At 41.3% G+C, this 15,587-nt stretch overlaps 1 protein-coding gene across 2 annotated transcripts in view; it reads left to right on the forward strand.

Moving 5' to 3' along the window:
• Positions 1 to 15,587, forward strand: part of LOC136885279 (MAM domain-containing glycosylphosphatidylinositol anchor protein 1) — a 187,812-nt gene that overhangs the window by 80,111 nt on the left and 92,114 nt on the right. The gene's annotated exons all lie outside the window — the stretch shown is intronic.

Raw genomic sequence — 15,587 nt, forward strand, 5'->3', positions numbered from 1 at the left:
TAAAATTTCTTTGTAATTGCGGACATTTCCACTTTAGAACTAGAAATGGAAATAGAAATAATTTATTTAAAGTTAATTACAAGTAGGACCAGATGACTTTTTGGCTGTTACTAACTGCCACTTTTACTTAAATGTAACAATTAATACACAAAAACTAAAAAAATTATACATTTAGATCTAGGATTAAGAAAGATTAACAACTAAACATCTAGGAGACTACAATATTACTTTTACCATTACATAAACACAGACTATACTAACAAGGAAGAGAAGACATAAGAGAAACCTAAGGTACATTTTAATTCCGAGGATGAATTAACAATAAAACTGAACATCTAAAATGTATCTAGGAGATTGTGATATTTCGTACCATTTAATTAATTTGGTGAAAATTCACTTAGATGGCTTAATAAGTGAAAATGTAGAGGTATTTAAGACATTTTTTCTGAGTTTTGACAATACTTTGCTGTATTTCATGTGGTTTAAGGTCATTCTATAATTGAGAGGCAACTTACGGCACTTTACCGTACGATGCTGTGGAACCTGAAGAGTGTTAGCTGTAAACCTATTGTCCCGATCATGCGCTTGACTCATCTGAGCAAAGGACTTCGTCAAATATAAGAGAACATTAGATTTTGAAATTGTCTGGTTTTCCGTATTTTTCCATTCTCCTGCTCTAAGGCGAATACCGGGACAGATACTATATAGGCCACGGCCACCAACCCCCTCATCTTCTTCAAACATCTCCTTCACCGAACAAATATCCTGGACTGAGAGACGGCGTCACCGCCTATGTGGCCCGCCTTCCACTTCAGGGAAGGAATTAAAACAGTTTAGTAAGTACGTAAGTTAAAATCCTCAGCAGTAAGCAAGCAGCTGAGTATGATTTTCTATAACTGAATTTCAACCACTCTGCGGCTTTGTAGTAAGATGTTACATGACAGTCTTTAAGAATTTTGAAGACGAATCGCACACAGGCATTCTGAATTTTCTGGAGTTTGGTATTATATTTCTCTGAGATATCACTGTAAATTACGGCGGCGTAATATAAAATAGGAAATACCATAGTTTGGATCAACATCTTTCTCACAGAAAAAGGAAGATACGGCTAGTTTCGTCGAACTGATGCAATATACCAGACACTTTCTTGAACAAATGCTTGGCATGGAAGGTCTAGGAGAGAGTGTTATCCATTCGAATACCTCAATTCTTAACACCCACTATCGGCAGCCCTGAAGATGGTTTTCCGTGGTTTCCCATTTTCACACCAGGCAAATGCTGGGGCTGTACCTCAATTAAGGCCACGGCTGCTTCCTTCCAACTCCTAGGCCTTTCCTATCCCATCGTCGCCATAAGACCTATCTGTGTCGGTGCGACGTAAAGCCCCTAGCAAAAAAAAATTCTTAACACATTCCTGATACTTGACTACAGAACCGTTTATAATTACTGCAGGAATGTCCTTGTTGAAAAGATTTGATAAATTTCTTTGATATGCTAGAAAAATAACGAAGGTTTTGTTTTCGATACATTTGTCAACAAGATTCACAGGAAAATGGTAATAGATCTGTACATCATCGGCGTACATATGATGTCTTGTGAGGCGTAAAACTCCAGGCAGATCGTTTATATACAGTGAAAATGAAAGGGGACCCAACACGCAACCCTGAGGGACGTCCGAATGTACACTAGACCATTTAGAGAAATTTTGTTTGTCAAATACTACACGCTGAGACATCCCTCTCAAGAACGCTTTAGACCAATAAAGAGCTGATAGAGACATGCCCATTGCGTGTAATTTAGTCAGAAGGAGGTCATGATGAACTCTATCAAATGCCTTGCTTAATTCGAATAGTACCAGAAGTGTTAGTTCCTTTATGTCCATTGCAAACTTGACATCATCGGTGACTTTGAGAAGTGCCGTCATAGTGCTATGGTCTGTTCGAAAACCAGACTGAAGCGTGTTAAGAATAGAATGAGTATTTAAATACGTAGTGAGTTGTTGATAAACAATCTATTTTAATCCTTTACCTAATATTGACAAAATACTGAAAGTGTTGTTCTCGCCACAGATCGTGATGAAACTTTAACAAATGAAGGCATGAGCATGTTCGAGAAAAGTTAGTTTTCGCAACCGCTGCAAACCAGTGTGGTTTGAGACCACAGAGGGACTGTCAGGAAGATTTTTCGGTATGCGCCACATAGTTGAAAAATGCTACGAGAGGAATAGATAGTTATGTTTCTGCTTCGTATACCTTGAGAAGGCATGTGAAACGTATAAAGTGGCAGATAGGGAATTAGTTAGCTGGAAATGTAGTAAGCAGGTTGACCTATGCCGACGACTTCGTCTTAACAGAAGATTGTGCTGAAAGCCTGCAGTTTGATATCTTCGAACTTGGCAATAGGTGTAAGGAGTATGATAAGAAATTTAACCTTTCTAAGAGTAATGGAATGGCGTATGGCTTTTAGTGCCGGGAGTGCCCAAGGACATGTTCGGCTCGCCTAATGCAAGTCTTTCGATATGACGACCATGGGCGACCTGCGCGTCGTGATGAGTATGAAATTATGATGAAGACAACATATACACCCAGCCCCCGTGCCAGCGAAATTAACCAATGATGGTTAAAATTCCCGACACTGCCGGGAGTCGAACCCGGGTTCCTGTGACCATAGGCCAGCACGCTAACCATTTAGCCATGGAGCCGGACCTTTCTAAGAGTGAAGTAATGTCAGTAGGTAAGGAACCTAAGAGAACTGAATGTCAGATTGAGGATACAAAGCTAGAACAAGTAGATATTTTCTAGTACTTAGTATATGTGTTCTCCCAAGATGGTAGTATCACAGTCTAGTAACCCAGTGGCGAAACTCTAATAGGAGGAAGGTTCATCCATTTGACAGCTGGAGCGATACTAGCACCTCTAGCGGCGAGGTAGAGGCAACTTGCTAGCACACAACAGGAAAAGTACTACCACTACAGTCTAAAATGGTCATAGCTTCTGAACCATTCATGCAAATAATGTCTTGACAAGGTTATTGTAATCCTTATACAATAGTGCAGGAGGTCAAATTATTTATTTCGATGAGGAGTTCTAGGATAATATCGAAATATTTATTTAATTTTAAGGAGTTACTTTTTCACCGCGGACTATAACACAAAATCGCTTCTAGAGGGCAACCGTTTGGACTTTTTGTTAGAGGTTTCTATGCTCTACAATTCATACGCTTACACTTGGGGTCTATCGTTGAAGGTTCACGCAGCGTAAGCCAAGAAAGCAAGTGACAGACCGACCTTTTTGTCTCTTTCTTCGTATTTACTGTACATCGGATCCGGGATACTGTATTACTTCACGAGCTTCGAAATATATTCAGAAATATAAGTTATTAGGACATAATAATGCTATTGGTTTTACGTCCCATTAACTACCTATTTTAGCACCTTCACCACCGGGCTGAGACAGGATCGAATCTGCCAAGTCAGACTAAGGAGGCCAGTGCTCTACCATCTGAGTTCCTACTCAGTCATTTTCAATCCGTAAAAAAAAGAAATGACGTATGGCTTTTAGTGCCGGGATGTGTGCGAGGACATGTTCGGCTCGCCAGATGCAGGTCTTTGATTTGACACCCGTAGGCGACCTGCGCGTCGTGATGAGGATGAAATGATGATGAAGACGACACATACACCCAGCCCTGTCACCAAAGGCCAGCACGCTAACCATTTAGCCATGGAGCCGGACATGTTCTTTCAGTCATTTATATCTGATACCTGAGCTGTAATAATGGAGATATTCAAGAGTTTATTACAGAGTGCATCAACAGCCAAGCATTGCTGACGAGGAAGGTCAAGTTCAGTGGAAATACAACAAACGTTTGATCATCATTTTACACACAGTATTCTGTTCGTTATAAGGTGGACCCTTTTTAATTCGAACCCAGAAACATTCGAATTAATCAAAATTCGAATTAAGCAGAAATACGAAAATACATCACGGTACTGTATAAACGCAGGATGACCAAAAAGTCCGTTAACATTTGACGAGACAATACTTCACGGTATATTGGAGGTAGTGAGGTAATAATTGACAGACATGATGGGCATGGCATGGGTTATATTGACACCGAAATAAAGGACACAAAATAACCAACATATCACGCTTCATACGATAAACATGCAATAATCAGCAAAACAATCGAGTTTCTTCAAAATACATGCTCAACATATCGGCCGTTATTCATCAACAATACCTGTAGTCGAGGGACAATGTTATGAACAGGACTGTACAGCATACCTACAGGTATGATGACAAATTGCTGTCGAATGTTGTATTATAGCATCCCTAATGAAGTCGGAAGATCGCAGTAGACTTGCGACTTCAGATAATTTCTACAACCAATAATCACACGGATTGACGTCAGGGAAACGGAGAGGCCAACCATGACATGCCACGATTGCAGGCACATCTGACGCCCTCTCCCACGACAGCCCCTTTAAAGCGTACACGGGTCTCATGCGGTATCATTGACGTGTTGCTGTCCAGCGCCATCTGTTGGCCATTTTTATGCACATTATTTCGGTGTCAATAAAACCCCATGTCATGCCGATCATGCGTGTCAATTATTACCTCCCTACCTCCCATATTCCGTGAAGTATTACATCGCCAAATTTTAAAGAACTTTTGGATTACCTGTACATAAAATAAATTCATAATGCATTCTATTGTCCGTTAACAGCTTTCTTGTTGTCGTGCACTGTAGATGAAAGTTTTCACATGAAAATATACCGTATAAACATCAGCAAAACAACAGTATTTACAAATAATTTAGCACATGTAACCATACATTCACTGACAGTCGCAGAGATAAAGGTGATGTCTGTTAACAGTAGCGACTGCCTGGCCATAACTAGGAAGCTACAATAAAAATAGAGAATTCTTGAGAATTATTTGAAGGCTTCAGTTCGAGGAACTGTTACAGAATTAACTTGCGGTAAAATCCTGACTTCGAATTATCCACATTTAAGCTTCGAAAAATTCGAATTAAAAACCAATAATGGACTTTCTCTCTGAAAATATAAGAGAACAAGCTCCTTGGTGATGATATTGTATTATGAAGCACAAATGGAGAACAGCTTGAACATAACTAGAATGCTGAAGAAGACCTCTACAGGAAAAACGTTTTAAAATAAGCCGGAATAAGACTCGAGTACATGTGTCAGAGAGTAACTGGGAAAGAGACTGTTCAGATGGATGGAAACAAGCTTCAGGCAATGATCAGTTTCAAATACTATGCCTGATGATGGTAATCTAGGTCTAGAAATTACCCGCCGAATTCAGGCAGCCTAGTCTAATTGGAAAATATTTTCGGGTGTCATCTATGACAGCAGAAAAACATCCGAACAAAGGGGAAAGCCTATGAATGTGCGGTGAGATCTGCAGGGCTCTATGGTGCAGAAAGTTGGCCAACAGTGGAGGCACAATGTACGCGGCTGGAAGTAACTGAGATGAAGGTGCCATGTGTGGGGTTACGAGGAATGACCACATCAAGAACACCTTTCAGCGTTAAAGTGACTGAAATATCTAGAAAGGTTCAAGAAAGACGATTGCTCTGGGATGAAAATTATGTGTGAAGAAGACTGTGTTACAAGGTCTATAAATAAAAAATCGGTAGATTGTACGTAAAAATTTCGGGAGTTTTAATGAAAATTTCGGTGGTTCCTCGATCCCTGAAATATTACATTATAACTAAATTAAAGTATGCAAGAGTCAGTTGAAGTTATTATGAGAAAAATATACAGTTTCACTCACCCGTACTCTCTGGCCACTGTATGCTTCTTCTTCCCACTCTTCCTGTAGATGCAGTTATTCATCACGTGTAGAAGTTGTGTGGCAATTATGAAGTTGTAGCAGGATGCTGATTTTGTATTCTATATTCAGGTCGGGGATTTCCCTTCGAATGATTCAGTCAAGCCTGAGTTTTGAGTTCAATAAGGGGAGTAGAGATTATGTCATTCGAGACTAAAATGAAAGCGGGCAAGTACCTAACGAGTGATGTTATCGATACATCGTCACGCAGTGAGACGAGGAAAGAGTTTTTCCACACAAATATATTATGGCCCATTAATCAGTATTATTCATTTTCCTTTAATTTGGATTAGAAGAAATAGCGGGAGATTTTTGTTTTTTCGTTTCTTCTGGCGTGGTGCAAAGAAATCGGGAGATCTCCTAAAATTTGGGGAGACCTGGCAACACTGGAAGGAGAATCCTTGACATAGAGGTGGAAGGTAGGAGAGAGAGATGTAGACCTAGAAGAATATGGATGGATTGAGTGCGGGAGGATCTCAGGGAAATGAAATGCCGTTTCTGACCGAAGGAAATGGAAACGACTTGTCAGAAACGTCGGCCCCACATGAACGGGAAAATACGGAAAATAATAATAATAATGGGAATATAAATTTCAAGGGGAACAAACTTTAATTCGACTTATCCTATTTTCGAATGATCCAATGTCAAATTATCCAGTTTTCGAATTATCCACTGTCGAATTAACCAGAGTCCACTGTTTGATTCTCTCCATTATTGTATTTCTCTTCGAACTGTCGTAATCCAAAAGTCGATATCTCGAATACTTCGCGAGCTAAATTTTATTTCGAGTTATCGAAATTTCGAGTTAAAGAGAATACATTTTTTGAGAATATACAGCGCTTAATTGAATCATATGTACGGACTTATACTAAATACAGTACTTTTTACATTATTTAAAAATACACTAACAAACACGCATTTTACGACATCGTTTTAATTCTAACCCTTATTAGAGTAACTTTTTAGAAGATATTATGAAACAACCTCCGGTAACACCTTTGAAAAAATTCGTTAGTTTCTTCTGTTTTTGCTGTTAACCTTCTTTTATTCCACATACTTTTCAACAACATTTATTGCTGTGAGAAACACTGAGGTTCGACACCACGCAATGGAGCTTCTCATCGGGGGTTGCTTTCGTACGTGACCGGTAAGGAATTCACACGCGAAAAACAACGAGGCTTCGCTGATTTTCCAGTCACTAAAAGTTTGTTTTTCGGTTCCTGTTATATTTGTAGCCAGCATCACTGTAACTTGTTAACTGTTCCTCACAAAGTACAAATGCTGTATTGCACAGTCAATGTTGTACAAAATTCGAGTTACAGAGTAATTTTTTCTTGAAGGGAAGAAACGTTTGCTTCGAGAAATCGAGAAATTCGTATAATCGAATTTCCAGTAATGCAGGTTCGAGATATCGAGGTTCGACTATAATTTCAAATCGTTATTTTCTTTGAAACATTATAATTTGATATCGAGAAGTAGCAATTTTTTGTTTTGATTATGTCGGCATATCGATAGTTTAAGCATAGATATCCAGTCCTCAACCCAGAGACATAGGCATCAATGAAGAGACGTGCTAGGGAAATGAGGAGTGAGGTACTTTGCCGTTGCTTTCCTCATTGAGCCAGAAGTTGCTATTAAATATCGATTTGTGAAGCCCACTGATATGCATGCACCAACCGACTCTATGAGCAACATTTTCACATCATTCATAACGGGCACTGGTTGCATAAGTAATGGTATTACCTAGTGTGTGTCATCACTCCGCTCTCTTAACAATGTCGTTAGTAGCCCCACCAGAGTGCGGCGCTGCAGTCGCAACGAACCAGCTGCAGCAACACTTGCGCCACGTGGGTGAAGTCATGGTAACAATTTTAACGCCTATCGAAGGAATTTGTTTGCTTAGATATTTTCCGAAAGTTTGCATTAATATATGTTCCGTTCAATTAATTTCTGTTCAACTAGTTCCCTATTATTTCGAGAAAATGTCGTACTATTTCAATCCTGGTTGTAAATCTGGTTACGGAAGGAAGCCTGATAGTAGACGATATTTTTATACCTCAAAAAGAAAATAATCTGTTTGCGAAGTGCACGAGAGTTATTCCGCGGAAGGGTACGGAATTGTCAGCCAGAAGCAGAGTAGCTATGTGACCTGCGTTTTTCGGCAGATTTAATTAATTTATAAGGACGGACTGTTTGTGAACGGTAAAGACGTTGAACTTCCTCGTGTGAGGTGGAAATTTAAACCAGGAGCGGTGCCTAAAATTTTTCCAGATTTACCGAAATACCTATCCACTGAGGTAAAATCCCGAAAGGCGCCCAGTAGGAAACGGATAAGGAACAAGAATCAGGTTGTGAGTGAAGCAGTGGTGGCAAGGTTCAAGATCAGCCTAGTTCTCTTACCGATGCCCAAAAGGCAATAGTCTCTCTCAAAAGGCGACTAAAGAAACGCAACTCGTAATTTACGCGAGCTAACTGTCTCTTTCGTCAATCAAAGTTAGGATTAATTTCCTTCAGAGAGCCGATTAATAGCGCGGGGTATTTTATGTCCTCTGTTTAAAAAGTTTTTTTAAGTATGAAAAGCACAATATTGCCTTCGCTTTTGGTAATGTTCCTTTTTTTTTTTTGCTTTTTTTTCTAGTTGCTTTACGTCGCACCGACACAGACAGGTCTTACGGCGACGAGAGGACAGGGAAGGGCTAGGAGTTGGAAGGAAGCGGCCGTGGCCTTAATTAAGGTACAGCCCCGGCATTTGCCTGGTGTGAAAATGAGAAACCACGGAAAACCATCTTCAGGGCATCCGACAGTGGGGTTCGAACCTACTATCTCCCGAATACTAGATACTGGTCGCACTTAAGCGACTGCAGCTATCGAGCTCGGTAATGTTCCATTTTATCTCCTGTGTTTTCTTATTAAAGTCCAAACACATTTTTTCGCCGGGACTGAGAATATTATTAACAACACTTTGAGAGTATGATTCATAATTCGTTGTTGTGTTTGGTTCTTTGTGTATCATTGTAAAACAGCTGACCGTGTGATTGGCTCTACTAGCGCTGCTCTGCGGGAGCGCGCTTGAACTCTGTGAGTGGTCTCACTAGGTATTCTATTCGTCATGATACCACTATCATAGCTCATACCTCAGTCACTTTCACATTGTCAAAGCCAAGGATAAGAGTGTAACAGGTCAATGTTCTAGCCAATACCAGAAGAAATAGTGCACTGTAAACACTAGGTCTCGCCAGCAATGGCATTAAGTATAGATATGGAATGAAATATTGATATTTTAGTATAGCCAAGTGCTGTTTGGCCGATTCTTGCTAGGTATTGCTAATTCAGACTGGACATCAGAGTGTGCAAAGGTTGCTATTTGAACATTACACGTCAACGAAGGATACATTCTGCTAGTCCCAGAGAGTGTTGCCAGGTCTATAAAAGAAATTCGGTAGACTGTACGTTAAAATGTCGGGAGTTAGTTAAATAAATTGTACACCATTTCTAAGAGAGGTTTTCTTGGGAATATACGGCATTACGAGTCCAAAGCATCAGTCTCTGCACCGACATTTTCATGACAAAGGATAATACGGCGCCAAGTTCTGTGCGACATTTTTCGGAGCATTGCTGGTGCGACTTCAGTGAAAGCTATCCATCGCCATGGAAGAACTTCATTAAGATATTCGGGCACTGCGATGGCAAAATGGGCAGGTGCCCCATCATGCCGGAATCAACATGTCTCTTTAATTCCGTGCTCCTCCAAGAGAGGAACAACATGTTCAGGTGACTATGCTTAATCACAGCACCGTCGAAAAAGAACGGCCCAAACAAGCGTTTGCTGTCCATGTCTGTCCATATCATGACATGCGGCGGGTTATTTTCCAACTCTTCATAAAAGTGTGGATTTGTCTTGCTCCAGAAGACCACATTTCGTGCGCGAGAGCTCTTGTAAATCGCACACTCATCGGAAAAGAGCCTCGTTTTGGTATTGTGTCGAACATGTGAAGAAGTGCCGCACATGCCTGTATTCTCCGTTCCATGTCAGCATCCGATAATTCCTGGACGGGCGTAGGCCGATATGGGTGCAAGCCTAAGTCTTTCTCCATGTGCTTCTGCATTGTCGACTGGGGTATTTGCAATTCCGCCGATCTTTTACGCGTCGACTTCTTCGGCGACCTCTCCACGGACTCCTTGACAAACTGACATGTTTCTCTTCTTGTGGAGGGTCTCCCACTTCTGTACTTATCTTTAACACTTCCTGTGGCGAAGAGTTTCTTTTCCCATCGCAGAAGTGTTTGTTTTGGGGGAGACTCTCGTTGAAATCGTGCCCGAAAGTCAGTACGAACGTGCGCTATTGTCTTCCCTGTTTGCCTTCTCTCATGCATCCAACAACTTGTAAAAAGACGTTGTTCAATACTGTAACTGGACGTATCAGCCATCGCTTAGTTCACACAATCTGAAACATAGAACAAAGCGAGCGTACATTAACATTTATAAGGGAGTAAGGGGACTTTGTGACCACCCTGTATAATATAAATAAATTGAAGAATGCAAGAGTCATGTGAAGTTATTCTGAGAAAATATACAATTTCACTCACCCTTACTCTCTGGCTAACCTATGCTTCTTCTTCTTTCTCCCGACTCTTCCTGTAGATGTCTTCATTCATCAGGCGTAAACATTGCGTGCCAATTTCGAAGTCGTAGCAGGATTCAGATTTTATGTTCCTTTTTGAAAGCGGAAGTCCGGAAATCGTTTGAGTGCTGAGTCTATTATTTTCCGGTTTTTGTTTTCATTCCATTGATAGCAGAAAAAATCATTTCAACACTTGCACATGAATAGAGTAAACACGAGTGGCAACATCAGGACTGATAAGTTAGGAAACATTTGTGACCAATTTCCCATTTTTACTTTACAGACTGCATTCCAAAATTCTATTGGATCTGAACTGCCAACATTCACCTCTTTATTTCGTAATATCCGTCACTCAATGTCAAGTTCCTGAATATAATTGTTAACACGCAGCTAGAAATGATCTGATCAACCGACTGGCAGTGTTGCCAACTTAGCGGGTTTTTCGCTAAATTCGGCGGAATTAAAAGACTGACGGCGGAGAAACACGGTATATCATTTAGTGGACAGCGGATTTTTTTGAGGAATTCTAGATTTATTTGCTATTGGCTTTACGTCGCACCGACACAGATAGGTCTTATGGCGACGATGGGATAGGAAAGGCTTAGGAGTTGGAAGGAAGCGGCCGTGGCCTTAATTAAGGTACAGCCCCAGCATTTGCCTGGTGTGAAAATGGGAAACCACGGAAAACCATTTTCAGGGCTGCCGATAGTGGGATTCGAACCTACTATCTCCCGGATGCAAGCTCACAGCCGCGCGCCTCTACGCGCACGGCCAACTCGCCCGGTCTAGATTTATTAGAGCGGGATTTAGTGTTTCATCCATTTTACGTTTAAAAAAAAAATTGTACTCCAGTTTGTCTCCGAGCTATTCCGTATTTCTTATCAGGAGCTAGCAGTCGCATGAGGAAAACACTTTATTTGGATTTGATGTTATGACATCATGGTAACATAAATCTGTAAATGCGCGGGGAAAGGGTACTTATCTCTTAGTTGACGAATGACGACAGATGATGAAACTGTGAGAGAGTAGCATTTATATTTATGCTAAGAAGGATGGCCGTTTAATGAACTGGCCTGTTCTGTGTGTGACCCCTGAGGTAGGGGATTCACCTAGTTTGAGATCGGATTTCTTGGCGGAATTTTAGCGGATTTTCAGTAGTATTTAGGGGATCTTGAAAATATAAGTTGGCAACACTGCTGACTGGACTCGCTCACTTAACGTACTGATGTGATTATGTGCGGGTCGGGGATTTCCCTTCGAATGATGCAGTGAAGCTTGAGTTTTGAGTTCGATAAGAGGGGAGTGATTACGTAATTCGAGCCTAATATGAGTGCGGGAAAGTACCTAACGAATGGTGTTATGGATACACCGTCACACAGTGACAGGAGGAAAGAGCTTTTCAGACCGAGCTCGATAGTTGCAGTCGCTTCAGTGCGGCCAGTATCCAGTATTCGGGAGATAGTGGGTTCAAACCCCACTGTCGACAGCCCTGAAAATGGTTTTCCGTGGTTTCTTATTTTCACATCAGGCAAATGCTGGGGCTGTACCTTCATTAAGGCCTCGGCCGCTTCCTTCCCACTCCTACCTCTTTCCTGTCCCATCGTCACCATAAGACCTATCTGTGTCGGTGCGACGTAAAGCAACTAGCAAAAAGGAGCTTTTCAGCACAAATATATATATCATTTATCATTATTATTCATGTTACTTAAATTTGGATTGGAAGATATTTCGGGATTTTTTTTTTTTTCGGATTTTCTGGTGTGTTGCAACAAAATCGGGAGATTTTCTGAAATTTCGGGGGACCTGGCAACACTGGTTCCAGATATGAAATCGCTAATCGGGGATTCGACACACTGTGTTCACTCCAGGTATGTATGCGTTCCATTAGACAGCTGGCAGTTATTTGCCGTATCGATCCGTAGTCCGGAAATAAATAGCTGTCGGTTGTAAAAACGAGAAAAGGGAGGTGTTTATGTTCACAGGAAACACTCGAGAATTCTACAGCTGGCACGTGTACACATGATAAACATTAGAGTCATTAATCTAACGCGAAACGAGGTCAAACGTGAACTCATGGATTACGGAATGTGAACGGCTGGAATGAAATGTCGAACTACCGAGAGAATTAAAGAAAGAACTAATGTTCAGTCATAAACAATAGAAGACCTCTGCTATAATAATAATTTCGTGTGGCTATTTCTAGCCGAGTGCAGCCCTTGTAAGGCAGACCCTCCGATGAGGGTGGGCGGTGTCTACCATGCGTAGGTAACTGCGTGTTATTGTGGTGGAGGATAGTGTTGTGTGTGGTGTGTGAGTTGCAGGGATGTTGGGGACAGCACAAACACCCAGCCCCCAGGCCATTGGAATTAACCAATGAAGGTTAAAATCCCCGTCCCGGCCGGGAATCGAACCCGGTACCCTCTGAACCGAAGGCCAGTACGCTGATCATTCAACCAACGAGTCGGACACCTCTGCTATCAATGGAATGAAAACAAAAACCAGAAATAGACTCAGCACTCAAACGATTTCCGGACTTCTGCATTCAAAGAAGAACACAAAATCTGCATCCTGCTACGACTTCGAATTTCGCACACAATTTTTACGCCTGATGAATGAAGACATCTACAGGAAGAATGGGGAGAAAGAAGAAGAAGAAGAAGAAGAAGAAGAAGACGCATAGATTGGCCACAGAGTAAGGGTGAATGAAATTGTAATTTTTTAAATAATAACTTCACATGACTCTTGCATTCTTTAATATAGTTATATTACACAATTTCAGTGCTCTAGAAACAATCGACATTTTCATTAAAACTCCCGACATTTTAACGTACAATCTAACGATATTTTATTTATAGACCTGGCAACACTGTCTGGGACTGGCAGGCGAATGGGGCAAACACGAGTGACAATATCAGGATTGATAACTTAGGAAATATTTGTGATCCATCTCCCACTCTCTCATAGAGTGGGTTGGTGCATGCATTTCAGTGGGCTTCGCAGACTGATATTTAATAGCAACTTCTGGCTCATTTTTTTTCTTTCCTTATTTCCTCATTCCTCGTATTTTTTCCTTCCTCCTCTCGTATTTCGATGTCCTTTTCCTTCAACTCTTCACCTCGTTTGTCCTTCTCTCCTCTGCATCATTCTACTCCTTGTTCTAAAGGCGTGTTAGCGGAGTAACTACATCATTGTAATCGAGGTTCGAATCCTGGCTAATACAAAGTATAAATGGAAAGTGGTTCACAATCTTGTTCAAATTGCAGGTCTTTGCAGAATGCGTATATGACAGCTCCCGTCAACAGAGATCTAAATATTTGACACATTGCAAATAAAAGCAAATCATTCACCATCGGAATGTTGGCCGACAGGGTTGGGGAGGTGGTGGTATTCAATTTCTAATCACTAGATTGTGTGCCAAAAGCCTGGATTAAATTCCAAAACTCTCCTCAGTGCTTGTATGGAGCGAGGTTATATAATTCTGTTGATGGCGATTCATCCAACCAACATTATTATTAATTAATTCATTAAACACAATGTGTACAGTGAAGCTTTTCACCACTCTGTCATTTCTGTGATTAGAGATTGAGGTCTGTTTACGCATTCCACTAAATGGTATTTAGAGCATGGAGTATTGCATTTCTTGCAGACGCAATCCTCCTTGGGTTCATGGAATGCCTCATTCTGGCATATCCTTCCCTGAAAACCGTGGACAGCGAATCGTGTATATAGATGTCGAAGTTTGATATTCGGTCCCTTCCAGATTTCTGACTTCATTGCATCAGTCTGCATTATTTCTTGGGGGTATCTCGTCGCCTTTCTTTCGTCTCTCCTCGATGATGCATGCGTTTCCCGTAGACCAAAAATGTGCTTTATGAAGGCTTCCTGCGCTATTTTATAGGCGTAGCTATTTCTAAAATGCTAAAATCCTTTTCCGCCAATGGGAATCGAACCGGCGAACTACGATGTCAGACTTCACCAGGTAAACAAATGACATGCCATATGACATTTAGTACCGGGAGTGTCCGAGGACTAGTTCGGCTCATTTGATTTGACACCCGTGGGCGACTTGCGCGTCGTGATGAGTTTTTTTAGAACTTGATTTTATTTGCACTGACTCAGAAAGGTCTTTTGGCGACGATGGGACAGGAAAGGCGTACGAGTGGGAAGGAAGCGGCCGTGGCCTTAATTAAGGTACAGCCTCAGTATTTGCCTGGTGTGAAAATGGGAAACCACGGAAAATCATCCTCAACAGCGGGGTTCGAACCCACTATCTCCCGGACGCAAGGTCACAGCTGCGCGCCCCTAACCGCACGGCCAACTCGTGCGGTGTGATCAGGATGAAATTATGATGAAGACGACACGTACACCAAGCCTCCGTGACAGTGGAATTAACCAGTTATTGTTAAAATGCCTGACCTTACCAGGAATAGAACCCGGGACCCATGTGACTAAAGGCTAGCACGCTAACCATTTAGCCATGAAGCCGGACGGCTACCATGTGTACAGGCTGTTAATTATGATCAGTACCAAGTTTTACTCTGATTATGAATCCGTAACGCGACTGTCTTCTTTGTTTGGGACTGGCTGGTGATAGTGCGCCTGTGAAACAAGTGAGAACAGCTCAATCCCATGGCCTCCTCTACGCCAGTTGAAGTTGACACAGCGCAGGAGGCCTGGAGACATGAGAGCAGGGAAGCTTTTAACGAAATACTTCATTAACTGCGTCTCCCTGCCTGAATACAAGCGACACTCAGTGAGCAGATGTTTCATGTCCAGCATAACATTTAAACGACATTAGTCCTATGCTGAACCGTCTCTACACAATATACTTCCAGAACTGTATAGGCGGGAGGTACTAATAGATTTACTATGACATCCTATATAATAATAATAATAATAATAATAATAATAATAATAATAATAATAATAATAATAATAATAATAAAAACTCAAACACTAACGGAAACCATCTCCAAACTTAAATTCCGTGAGTAAATCTCGGACAGGCAAGGTGACGGATTATCACCGATTTTGTTAATTGCCTCACGCCATTCGCTATATGACAAGCCTTGATGGTCTTAAATCCAGGAGTTGGCAGGAGTATATTCGTT

This window comes from Anabrus simplex, chromosome 14, assembly GCF_040414725.1.
Source record: "Anabrus simplex isolate iqAnaSimp1 chromosome 14, ASM4041472v1, whole genome shotgun sequence".
Classification (NCBI taxonomy): domain Eukaryota; kingdom Metazoa; phylum Arthropoda; class Insecta; order Orthoptera; family Tettigoniidae; genus Anabrus; species Anabrus simplex.